Genomic DNA, 12,898 nt, shown 5'->3' on the forward strand with positions numbered 1-12,898 from the left:
TCCCCCAATTCCCCAATAAAAATCTTTAAAAAAATAAAAAATAAAAAAGACAGACTATAACAAGTGTTGGTGAGGGTGTGGAGAAACAGGAACCTTCGTGCATCGCTCGCTAGTGGGAATGTAAAATGGTGTGGCTGCCATGGAAAACGGGATGGCAGCCCCACTCCCCCATTAAACATGGAATTACCACACAGATACCACTTTATTATAGTGATTAACAATACTAAATGGCACTGTGCTGCACTGTAACTCCATTAATGCTATATTATCACGTCAGTGCTTTTTCGCTCTTTCTCTGCATCTCTCAAAGGCAAGGACTGGGTCTTCCAAACTATAAAATCCATAGTCGTTCTTCTTTATTCCCCAGAGACTTGCACAGTTCTGGGCGCATACTAAGCGCCTATAAGTCCCCTTATTGAATTTTTCCTCCATAGTGCACAGAAAGGTTAACAAGACAGGAAATGCACAAGATGGGGTGGGCTTTTTTCACCGTGAGAAATGATTAGCTTGTTTCTTTAAGCAATTTTGCTGGCGATCGCTCACTGGAAATACAGAGAAATCTGAACTCATGCTTGTCCCCCTCATGCAGTGGGCAATGGCTAACCAGCTGGGAGGGTCGAAGTCAGCTAGCTGGCCAGAATCCACAGCTGCTTAACAGCCCACCATCACCTTTGGAGCACAGCAGGATACAAAAGCACTGGCTTCCTCCAAAACAACAACAACATGTGTTGAGGGGTGGAGAGGAAAGGGGGAAAGGAAAAGAACATTCTAGAATCTCAGAAATTACTGCTTTCCCAGGCACACAGAGCCGGTCCTGAAAGCATGCATGGGACTGAGGAAGCTATCCAGAATAACATTATGTGCAAACGTTTCTTAAGGGAAAAATGTTAATGCTGCATATGCAGGAAGGTCCTTCCTCAGGTGAGGCATCCCAGTCAGCAAAGATTTAAGCAGGCAGCACCCACCAGGTGCTCTTTCCTGACCGGTGCTGGGGCTCAGAAACGCATGCCATGTCTGGGGGGGGGGCTATGCAATGGGGGACAGCCGGCCATATGCAGGGGCTGCAAACTGCTGACCTGGGCTCCACCCGTAGTTTGTTTGGCCTGTGAGTGTTCTTTAAAAATCTGAATTGAAACATTTGAAAATCAGGAGAGTTACATTTTTTTTAAATGTATATATATATATATACACATATATACACATATATATACATATGTGTGTGTGTGTGTGTGTGTGTGTATATATATATATATATATATATATATATATATATATATATATGGCTTCTCTTTAAAATGTAGAAGCATTGGCATCACTCACTGGATCTACCTTCTGCTACAGGGAAGCAGGGGAGATGGGTGAGGAGCTGGATCTAAGAGCAGCTGCCCGCCTAGAGAAGGGAACTGGTTGTTTGTCAGTCTGCACATTGTACTCTTTGGGCCCCCCTGGTGCTTCTACATAATCTGCTCACCCTCCTAAACTGATGAGCTTGCAGGTCCTGACAGGAACCCAGTATTGTGGGGTGTGAACTGTGATAACCCAGAGGCAGGGTGCTTGCAGGGGAGGGTCACAGTGGCTTGGGAGGAAGAAGGGATGCTTCCTGGAGGCAGTGACTCCTTTATGCTGAGACATAAAGCGTAAGGAGGAGCTAGTGGGGAAAGAGATAGAAACCGGTCCCATCTCCCTGGCTGGCTACTTCCCTCTCAGGGTGAGACGTGAACGTTAGAAATACATTTGCGGACACCAATCCCCTAGAAGAAGCCCATCATCCAAGCCTTCAACATTATTCCAAGCCCCATATCATCCAGGTGCCCCCCGCTGCCCCTGACCAGACAAGCCTTCTTTCTGATCCAGGCCAGGAGTGTCCACTGGGCTGAAAGCACTCAGCCTTGAGGGTCGGTGAGCGGCTGCGTCCTTATCCTGGCTCCACCACTCATGTTCACTCAGCAATTTGATCAATACATACTGAGGGCCTATTGTGCAGCAGGTACTTGAATTGACCATGAGGAGCCATTATGAGCTTTTAAATCGTTGAGTTTCAGGGTCTAGTTGGCTGGCTTTAAAATCTCACTCTGGCCAGGAGGAGGGCAGGAGTGAGGGCAGGGAGACAGCCAGGACCTACCTGCCTCAGGGAGGTTGGTGCTCCCAGGTAGGGTGGTTCTGGGGCCTGTGATGTCAGGTCCTCCTGCTGCATCAGAGATGAGGTAGGTAGTTGCATAATCACGGTCAAGGGTGTCAGGAACCCTTCAGGTGAAACCTTACTGTGCTTGTCTAACTGTGGCTGCCAAGACAATTCCCATAGGTTACAACGCCTGAAATCGTGATCTCCCCTTTCCTTAGGCATCTCTCACTTAAAAAAATAAATAAAAGCCTTTGTTTTTCCTTTTTAACCGAGTATGTGAGAAATGTCTCTAATGGAGAAAGCATGCACAGAATGTCTAGAGAAATGATAGGGAAGTGATCCCACCACTGGCCAAGCTCAAGGCCTGGGGACAGGAGAGGCTCAGGCCAGCCAGGAACTCTGCAGAAGTGGAAAGCCCAGGGCAGCCTCCGAGCTCCCCTTCTATTCCCAGAGCACATGTCTGGGAATCTGGGAAGCTATCTCCTCCCAGGTGTCCTGAGGCAGGGGAGGGAGGGTTGGGGGGGTTGGGTGGGGAATGCAAGGACAGCTGGAAGCAGTCTGCTGCAGGATGCCATGGGGCCCCACTGGCAGCATCTCTGAGTGTAAACCAGGCCAGGACATGCTGGCCTTCGCCGCCTGGATTGTTCATGGACCAAATGCAATCGTCTGTTTTGTAAAAAAGTGATGCTCTACAGGATAAGCATGATCTCTTTCTGAAATCTCTCAGTGGGAAGGTTGGTTGACGTGATCCCAAGGCTGCCACTGGCCCCGGCTGGATGGATCATTACGTAAGTGGGACTATGGAATAAACCCTGTCACAAGAAACGCCGGAAGGGACCTCTGTTCCTACAGCTGCCCTTCCATAAACTCCAGGGGACTTTCCACACACGGCACCTTTTGTTTTTCCTATTTCCTTCTGAAAAAATGGGGGAAGTCGAGCATCCAGCAATAGGGTAACTGGTATACTCTCAGCTACATTAACTAGAATGTTCTTCAGATGCCAGGCCCGTGGCACCATGTGGGGATGGGTCTCTCTGAGATACGACTCTCATCTCGTCCCTGCCCCTGTTCCAAACATTCCATAGCGCCCTATCACCTGCGGATAAAGTCCGGGTGCCTCTGCTGGGTTTGGAGAGCCCCTGGCTGCCTCTTCAGTCCCACCTGGAACCCCTCCAACTTGGCCCTCCAAGCAGAAGTCCTATCTCCAAAATAAATACTATTGAATCTGTCCCCTTCTCTCCTTCTCCACTGCTAGAGCCAGGGTCCAGGTCCCTCTCCTAGACTGCTGCAACACAGTCTCGAAACAGGGCTCCAGCCTCCATTGTCAACCATCCAACCCATTGTCTACCCAGGAAAAAGGTCAATCAAATCAGGCCCCACCCACTTAGCAGCTCATAAAGCACTATGGCCCTCCAGTGACCTGGCACTTGCCCAACCTGGACCCACATCCTGTGTCTCTGGCCCCTGGACCTTCCCTCCACGCCACTCCAGCCACAGGAGTCCCTTCGTACTATGAATGCCCCATACATTTTCCTGCCCTGTGTTTTTACACATGCTGTTCGGTAGGGCCAGTATAAACCTCAGTTGGTTAAGAGCTCGCTCAAGAGTGCGAGCTCTGAGCAACAGCCGTTCGATTCCCGGCCCGAGCTGAGCTGCCGATGAGCTGCCAACAGGTAGCAGGATGGCTCAGCTAAAAAAAAAATAAATAAAATAAAATAAATAAGCATTAAAGGTAAAGTAACCTTTGAGCCTCACCACCAGCCCCATTTTCTCCTCCCTGCCCAGATCAGGACAGTGAGTTGGATCTAGATCCTTTCAGCTCATTTTTTAGACATTCACCTCCATCTCTAAGTATCCGCAAGCAACACCTAGCATGAGCTGTGAATTCTCAAGTTCACCTAGGAGGGGGCTGCACACTTTTTTTATTTTACTGCACACTTCCCACTGGTAATTCAAGTGACGTCACACGCTCACTAGCTGAGTGGGGGGTCCTGTCACACAGCCTCGCAAGACTTGAGTCAGAATTCCTATTATGGGGCACATTTTAAAATATGAAAATGCACTCCTTGGAAACCCCAATGCCCTTCAGTGGGAGGAAGGGTGAAGGAACAGCGGAATAGGCACAGAAGAGACCCTACTCGGCAATCAAGAAATGTGTATGATGCTGAGAGGAACCAGACTCACAAAGGCAAAACTGTAAGGAAGGTCAGAAAACAAATCAGGGGTTCTTAGAAGTGGAGGAGGAGGCTGATTATAAGGGGCCCAGAGGGAAGTTTGGAGGTGATGGGAGTGGGTGAGGAGGGAGGGTGATGATTGCACGACTATGCTACACGGCTGTGTGGACTTATCAAAACGCCCAGCATGGCATCCTAAAAAGGGTGACTTCTACTGGACAGATATCAGAACTCAGTAAACCTGATGTATGAGCAAGGCAGGTTCAGAATCTTTTCTCATGGACCATGCACTTCTCTTTCTTCTTTGGAGAATGGCTTGCTCACGTCTTTTACCCACTTTGCTGTGAGGTTGTTTGGCTTTTTGTTATTGGTCTTTGGGAACTCTTTCTTCTTTATTATTATAGCTTTTCGTTGTTGTTGTTGTTGCTGGATGTGCTTTTTCTCTTTAACATATTGTCATACTCATCCATCTTTCCCTTTTGTTTATTCTTTGATCCTTCTTGTTAATGTCTCCCAAGTTTCACTCAAATTGTAAGATTTCAGGGTTAATCCCCTCACCCCCGTGGAAACATCCGCTCACATTCTTCTATGTCATATTCTTTCATAGTGCTTGCAATAACGTTACTTTGTGTATGTTTGCTCCTTTGTTTGTCTCCCCCCCTAGTTAATCATAAGCTCCTTCAGGACTGCTACCGTATCTGTTTAGATCACTACTGAATACCCAAGGCCTAGAATAGTGGTTGGCATAAAATAACCATTCTAAAAACATCTGCTGAATAAACGAAAGTAAAGAAAAAACTCACACAGGTGCATCTAATGTATGTAAACAAGTGTCTAGCATGCAATGTACACTCTACGTAAATGTTAATATCAGTGTATCATGGACAGCAACAAACATCACACATCTAACCAGAAAACAGTAAATTTGGCTGTGGTGCAAATCTCATGAGCCACAATATTTACCTAAAACTTTCAAAATATTGAGAGGCTCTGATGCAATAATCCTAGGACTGGGGATTTATAAAAAAAATTAAAAAAATAAAATAAAAATTTTAACTTGATATATATAAACAGTCTATTATAAGCTAAGCATCCAAATCAAAAGAATGATTAAGTAAGCAATTCAAGAGCCACTGAACTGAATAATAAAATATTATCTACCTAATAAAAATAACAGAATAAAGTATATGCAATAATATTCAGGAATGCTTATAACTTAATAACTATGAAAAGTCAGGATGCAAATATATATACCACAATTACAATTTTTTTAAAACAACAATAAAGATAAAACAGCGATTATACTTAACTCAAGAAATAAATTACCTTTGATAGACTTTTTTCCCTAGATTTTTAAACATAAGCTTGTATTTATTTCATTTGAGGAAAGATAGTTTCAATTTCCTTAGTCACAGTTCTGTCCACCAGAGGCCTGGAATCCCCTACTCAAGTACCTCCCACCAGAAACCCACCCTCCATATGTGTCTGTCATCGTTGTAAATATAAATCTGTAAATATAAATCCTTGATTACAATCGTTGGAAAGTGCCCAGAGTTTGCAAGACCCATTTAAATAAATGGCTTCTGCCTGGTCACTAATGAATGCTCTTTGAGGTCCCCCACCCTCCAGCCTACCTGGCCATTCTGCCTCTCCCACCCCAGCCACAGTCCCAAGGCACAGGGCCCTCACCTCTCTGTTCCCCGTCTGCAAGGTCCTTGCTGAGACCACAGGCCTCTTATCACTTGGCTCCTGGGTGAGGATTCTCAGCCATACCCCACCTGGCTGCCTGTGGCCCCATTTCCACCTGCCTTCCCTCCATCCTAGCAGCTACCAGCAACCTGCCTGTCACCCACAGTGGGAGCTTCCTGAAGACAGAACGGTTTCTTACTCACTGCAGAATCCCTGTGCCTGGCACTCAGTCTGTCACTCATCTGAGTCACTGAAAGCCTCCCACGTCCCAGCCATTGTTCTAGGGCTGCACTGAGAAACGGTCGGAGAATGTGAGCCACGTACAAACACTTTTCGATTTTCCAGTAACCATGTTAAAAAAACGTTAAAAAAGAAAACAAAACAAAAAACAGGTGAAAGGAAATGTAATATATTTAACCCAATATATCCAGAGTTTCATTTCAACGCATAATCAACATTAAAGAATTCCTTAATGAAATACTTCACATTCTCCTTTTCGGGACTAAGTCATTGAAATCCCAGGTGTATTCTCCATGCACAGTGCGTCTCCATTCAGACTGGCTTTAATTCAAGTGCTCAGTGGCAGTGCAGCTTTCATGCTTGGGGACACAGCCGTGAACAGCCCAGAAGCCCGTTACCTGTGGCCACGTCCTCGGCGACCAGCCAACCAGCACCAGCGTTACGTGCACGTTTGCGCTGGTCGCCCTGGCTTCTGACTCGGATTCAGTCTGTTCTCAACACAGCAGCCAGACCAATCATGTCAAAAGCCGAATCAGATCAAATCAGCTTTCTCTTGAAACCCCCTCACTGGCTCCGCATGGCACTGAGTACAAGACGAAGTCTTCAGAAAGGCCTGCAGGTCTCACGGAAAGCACCGCTGCTCTCCGGGTTCCCCTTCTGCCTGGGGCCTTGCTCAGGCCACTCCAATCCACCCTTCTCCTTGCTGCTCCTCCCTCTCACAGGCCGTTCCTGCCCACAGCCTCCCCTCCTGGCTCTCTCCCCAGGGCCTGACAGGCTGGCCTCCACACTAACTTCTTCACCTCTGTCAAGGCCACTCCAAGGTCAGCTTCCCAGTGGAGCCTGCCCTGACCATCTGCCTTCACACTGCAGCCCACCCAGCCCCACAGAACGCATGAGCCCTTCAGACACTGTCACTCCCCTTTCCCTGTGTACTGTGTCTACTGTTCCTTATCTGCCTGTGCCAGCTATACGGTAAGCAAGGTTCGCACAGAAATCTCAGACACTTGCTTGTGTTCCTTTCTGCATCCCCCAACACCAAGAACAAGCGCTTGGCGCAGAGCTGGCACACGAGAGATATTTGCTTAATTAATGAAAATGAATGAATTCTAGTAAGCCCCTTAGCCTGATAAGAGTTTGCAGTTTAGTAAAAGAAGGCAGACATGGAATATCGAGTAAGGATTACCTCTCCTTCAGCTCGCTCCAACTGCTACGTGGGAGGCTTAAACAATAGAAAAATTCTTTCTCACCGCTCTGGAGGCTGGCAAGTCCAAGATCAAGGTTCCGACCGATTCAGTCTCTAGTGAGAGCTCGCTTCCTGGCTTGTAAACACCCACCTCTCTGCTCTCACAGAGAGAAGAAAGCTAGCTCTCTAGGGTCTCTTTAATAATAAAGACACTGATCTTATCATGAGGACCCCACCCTGAGGACTCATCTCTCCGAATGACCTCCTAAAGGCCCCATCTCCAAATACCATCACAATGGGGGGCGGTTAGGATTTCAACCTATGCATTTTGGAGGGACACAAACATTCAGGCCACAAGTACAACGATGGAGAAAAATAAAACTAGGGAGGGAAATGGGTGAAAGGTGAAAGGCAGGTTGCCGGTTTGTGAGGCAGCCACCAAAGGAAAAGAGGGCAACTACCAAGTGCACAGTAACGACCACGTGCCAGGTCCTGGGCTCTGCACCTCCCATCTATTAACACAGAGCTGCCAGGGCCGGTCTGCACTGGAACCGATGTAGTTTTAGCCTGCCCTGCCTCTATCCATCGCTCCTCTCCCTCTGGGGACCACGCTGCCTCCACTGCGCGGCTTACAACTACAAGGAAGCTTCAACAAGGCAAAGATGTTTTTGTCTCTTTTGCATCTCCAGCATCTAGAACGCCTGGCACACAGCAACTGCTTGGTAAAGGAATCCATCCATCAATGTGAATGAATCGATCTTGAACAGAGTAGCAAATATTGGTTGGGGCTAATTTACCAGGAAAAGGGAATCCTGAAGAATCATAAATAATAACAATTGCTTTGATGTCTTGCTCAAGAGCTTACTTCCTCTATGCTAAGTGCTTTGCATCATCCCTGGGAGAGAGAAACATTCTCCTCCCTGTGCAGCAGCTGAGGACTTGCAAAGGCAGTGCCACCCTCTGATTCCCGTCCTTTCTGAGCCCAGCTCCTGCAGCTTGCCTAGCCTCTTATCTCTTCCTTACTTACCTGTAATATTAGCCAGCATTCCTTTCAGATGTTTGCAAAAACCTCTAGTGAGATCACTGCCACCTTAGGAGCTATGCAACCAGAATGTTAACTTTACACATTAAAATGCGTTCAGAAACCACTACTCCAGGCAGCCACAGGAAGTAACCAAGCCTGATAATTATAACAGTAATAATATTAGCTAACTTTGAGTGCTTACTATGAGCCCAGGCACTCAGCTAAGTGCTTGCTGCTCTTCCCCTATTTCCTCCTCACAGCAACCTATAAAGCTGATGTGATATCATTCCCCCCATTTTATCGGCAAGGACACTGAGGCTTAGAGAGCTGAAGTAACTTGCCCCAAAGTAACCCAGGTCTGTGCTGCTCCTTAGATGCCCCCAGACGTCTTCTATTGCTTTCTGGTTTCTTTCTCTTTCTTCAGTGTCCTTTCCCTAGGGACAAACCCTCCGTGGCCCACCAGGTCAGGCTGTTTTACATCTAAGAAGACAAGGACCGTAGACTGATCAGAGCTTGTTTCCTTGAAAAACAAAGCAGTTCTTAACAGCCACCTGATTGAGCAACGTACCAGGGCCCAGGGAGCCAACAGACCTGTGAAGATGACGACCCTCCCCACCACCCCCAAGCTGGCCACTGTTCCCAACAAGATCACGGTCAACCAGAGAAAAAAGCCAAGTAAACAAATAATCCTGCGTCTCAGGTAACTCACCAGGCACCAGCATAACAACACCCCATAGCCTCCTGCCCCCTGAAAGAGGAAGAGAAAATAAAAGAAAGCCCACTCAGAATTCTGCATTTAAAAAATGACTGAGCCCACTGTGTTTTATGACCCAGCATCGTTTTCGGTGTTAATGGTAGGGCTGAGAGAGGGCCCACCACACTATTGGTATTGTCAGGGTCACTACAGGACCTAAAAAAACACACCAGGGAGAGAGGCAGGTACTCAGAATGGCTGGGGGGAGCTTGGGGGGGTGGGGATGTGATCATTTGCAAAAAGGGTTCCAGCTCCCATTCATTGTGAAGGTTCAGAGTAATTAAATGCTGTCAGCAAAGCCAGGCAGGATGCCTGGATGTAGCATTTTGCAAATACTCATAGATTCTGCACCAAAGTTGAGGCTTCGGATCTCTACCTACAGCTCCTGCTAGGCCACAGAGGCCCCATTCCCAGACCCCAAGCCCAGAGCTTTCCCTACACTGAAGCTCCCCACCCCCACCCCCAAAGCTTCTTGGCCCCACTGTCAGCAGCCTGCTCCACCAAAGCAGAACAGGCCAGCAGCCAAAAAGCAAGTGGTGTCTTTATTCAAGGCTCTGGATTTTTCTACCTGTGCCTGGGTGAGGTGGGGAAAGTGGAGAACACACTCCATCTTCCTGCTCCAGGCCGAGAAGCATCCTTCGCTTGTTCTGAATTTCACTGCCCTCTTAACTTTTGGGAAGGGGCCCGGGAATAGGACGGATGGTCCCGACCCAAATCCAGGGGAATCTGCCACTCCCTAGCTGTGTGACCTGGGGGGATGTTTTTAACCTCTCTGAGCTGTGGGTTCCTCATTAGCAAAAGAGCAATAATCATAATCCCGTCTTACACAATTTTTTCAGAGAGTAAACGAGACGCTACATCTAAAGCATTCGGAACTGAGGCTGCCATCACTGTAAGGATGCCATGACTGCTAGACATTTAACTGCAGCGGCCTCGTGGGGATGCAGGGGGCACAAAGGGCAAAACACAGGCTTGACGTGATATACGATTTCCATGCTATTACAGGAGCTACTATTACTGTTATTGTCATTATTAATGACTAGTACTGTTATTAGTTACTTGAAGCCAGAAAAACAGAAGACACAGAGAAGGCACCTATCAGAGAGCCCATTTTAGTACTGCTTTTCTGTAAGGCCTAGAATTTCTGAGGTTTTATAGGGAAAGTATAGAAGTGACCATCAACGGGGCTCGTCAACGGTCAAAATTCTTTTAGGTTGTTGCTCTACTCCCATCTTGGGTCGGGGCAAAGATGGGGGGGCTTGGTCTCTTAAAGAGATCACAAACCAGCATCAGGAGGAGAAGAAAAAAACACAATAACAACAGGGAGAGTATCATGTCTGCACCCAACTAGGAAAGGAAATCCTAAAATAAAAATCCGAGGGTCCAGGAGGGCATCTGGCATGTAAACTACCCAAGGTGAAGTACAGCCACTAACAGGTCAGCAGCTACCTCTCCAAAGATGCAGGACCTGCCCAGGCAACTATCCAAGGTCCTCACTTCCCCAGGACAGGGTCGGTCTGCTGTCGGTCTGACCAAATTCAGGGACACTCACACAAAGAGGAAGGAAAAAGGTGTCTCATCGTCCCGGAGACCCCTTAGCGGAGCTGTCTGAGGATAGTGTCCATTCTGGGCAGATGGAAGGCCCCACACATGGCAAACACAGGCTCTCAAATCCAGCCGGCCTGCCTGCCTGCCTGCCATTCGTGAGGAGAAAAGCTACAGGCACAAGAAACTGACTGGATGTGGACGGTGGGTTCTTAGACCAGCAAGCACACAAACCAGGGGGGGTCAGGGAGTCCACAACTGAGACAAAGAACCCCTCTTTCCAGCCCAGATAAAGCTCCAGCCAGGGACAGAAGAGCACATCAGCCAGCATGGGGGAGCGGGGGAGGGGAGAGAGAGGAAGATGGATGAGAAAAAGAAACTGATTTCTTCCACTTTTCAAGAGGGGCCTGGCTGATGCAAAATTCTGCACTCACATGAGGCAAAGAAACAATAACAACAGAAAAATCGTCCTGAACGAGGCAAAACAACAATGTGGCCACACAACAAATTTGCTCTGGGTTCAATGGGTACAGCCTTATGGTGGGCACTGGACACCCCCATCCCGAGCCTTTCCACCCCTAGACCCACACGTGGAATTCCAGTCGGCCCTTATGCCAAGGCCTTGCAGACCACGAGGCAGTCAGTCCTCACCTCCAAGATGTAACTCCTCTCAATCAGCGGCGACCAGGCCACGAGGCTCTGCCCAGCCAGGGGATTCTCTGTTTGTCCTCCTGCTGCTTCCAGGAAGGTTTTTCTCCTAATAAATCTTTCAGGAAGTTCCACTCAGGGTTCGGAGGACCCACACAACCCCCTTCGCCACTGGTTGGAGACTTATAAAGATTGGCTGTGACCACAGGACTGTGTCAAATGAACAAGCCCCAACTTGTCACCACCAGTATGCAAAATAGGCCTGCATCATCCCATAACAAACGGCTGGGCAGATCCAGCCCCTTGGTCCCCAGAGCCCAGGCCCACCCACCACACACAAACACGGGGTTTCTCCATGGTTTCCTCCACCAACAAAACAGATCCAATACCCGAGACTAACTGTCTTGGTGAGGTGGGTGCGAGGGGGCTGCCAGCCTCTCTCTGGAAAACATACGACTGGAAAGGAAACACCAAAACCTCACCCTCTTCTCCCTCAAAACCCTCCCGAGTGATTTTCTGTCTTCTCTCCTCTTCTAGCAGGGCCTGAAGTTAGGTGCTCCAGTGAAGAGAACACTATATTCCATGCCTGCAAGCGATCAGGAAAATGGTTGTTGTATCCACACGCCAGACACATGCAGCCTCGTGGCTGTCCTTCCTGAAAGTCTACACCAGCCCACTGAACACTGGCACAAGTAAAAGCACGTTAGCCCAGGGAGGGTAACCCTAAGGAAGCCCACAGCCCATCCAAAAAGGAAGAATTAGGGAGATAAGGCTGTGGGGGCGCCCAGCAAATCTGGAAATGCAACGCAAAAGCAGAGAAAGTTTCAAAAACACAGAGCTGCTGAGTTTTCGGAAATTATCTTGTTGGCTGGGGGGGGGAGGGGGGATGGTCAAAGGATGGAGGGAGCATCATATGGCTCACAGACTTCTAGTCTGGCAAATAGGGGCCTCCAAGCCACATCTGCGACCCCAAGTCGATCCTGGTCAAAGATGGTCTATTTTCACAGATTAAGTAATATACCCTTGATCAAGTGCATAAAATCCAGCATTACCTCCATGCACAGGGCATTTGCTGTCACCCTCCTCCCCTCCCCCTGTCCCCAAAGCCCAAACTCGCTGCCAGTCTTGAGCCTGGCGATGAGGACAGGACATGGTTAAGGCACACACATCAGCATCCGAAAACCCCTTCCCCTGTCCAGCTACTCAAAGCGCATCCCTGCCCGCAAGGCCCCCGAGAGTTTCCAGACACGCAGAGGAGAAAAGGCTAACTTACTGGAAGGGGGCTCCCAGCCGTTGTCACCGGAGCCGCCGACATCCTTCCCGCGTGGAGATCCACTCGGGGGCCGCTCGCGGGGGCCGGGGCCCATCCTCGCCCGCGGCCCCTCGCGGCCCCTCGGAACCCGGGCCGCCCGGAGCGCCCTCCCGGCCCGAGGGCCCATGTGCTCGGCGTCCGCACGCGCTCTGCCCGCGGGAGCGCCGGGCTGGCGGGCGGCCCGTGACGTCACGGCGGCTCGCGCTC

General features: G+C 48.8%; 1 protein-coding gene across 23 annotated transcripts in view; it reads right to left on the minus strand.

Annotated features, from left to right (window-relative positions):
* The window catches only part of LOC109383228 (uncharacterized), a 433,428-nt gene extending 420,569 nt beyond the window's left edge, over positions 1-12,859 (minus strand). For all 23 annotated transcript variants that reach the window (XR_002124125.1, XR_002124113.1, XR_002124111.1 and 20 more), the window contains exon 1: positions 12,653-12,859. The gene's annotated coding sequence lies outside the window, so the exon portion shown is untranslated. The remainder of the gene's footprint in view (positions 1-12,652) is intronic.
* Between the last annotated feature and the right edge of the window lie 39 nt (positions 12,860-12,898).

This window comes from Hipposideros armiger, unplaced genomic scaffold (assembly GCF_001890085.2).
Source record: "Hipposideros armiger isolate ML-2016 unplaced genomic scaffold, ASM189008v1 scaffold_78, whole genome shotgun sequence".
NCBI lineage: Eukaryota > Metazoa > Chordata > Mammalia > Chiroptera > Hipposideridae > Hipposideros > Hipposideros armiger.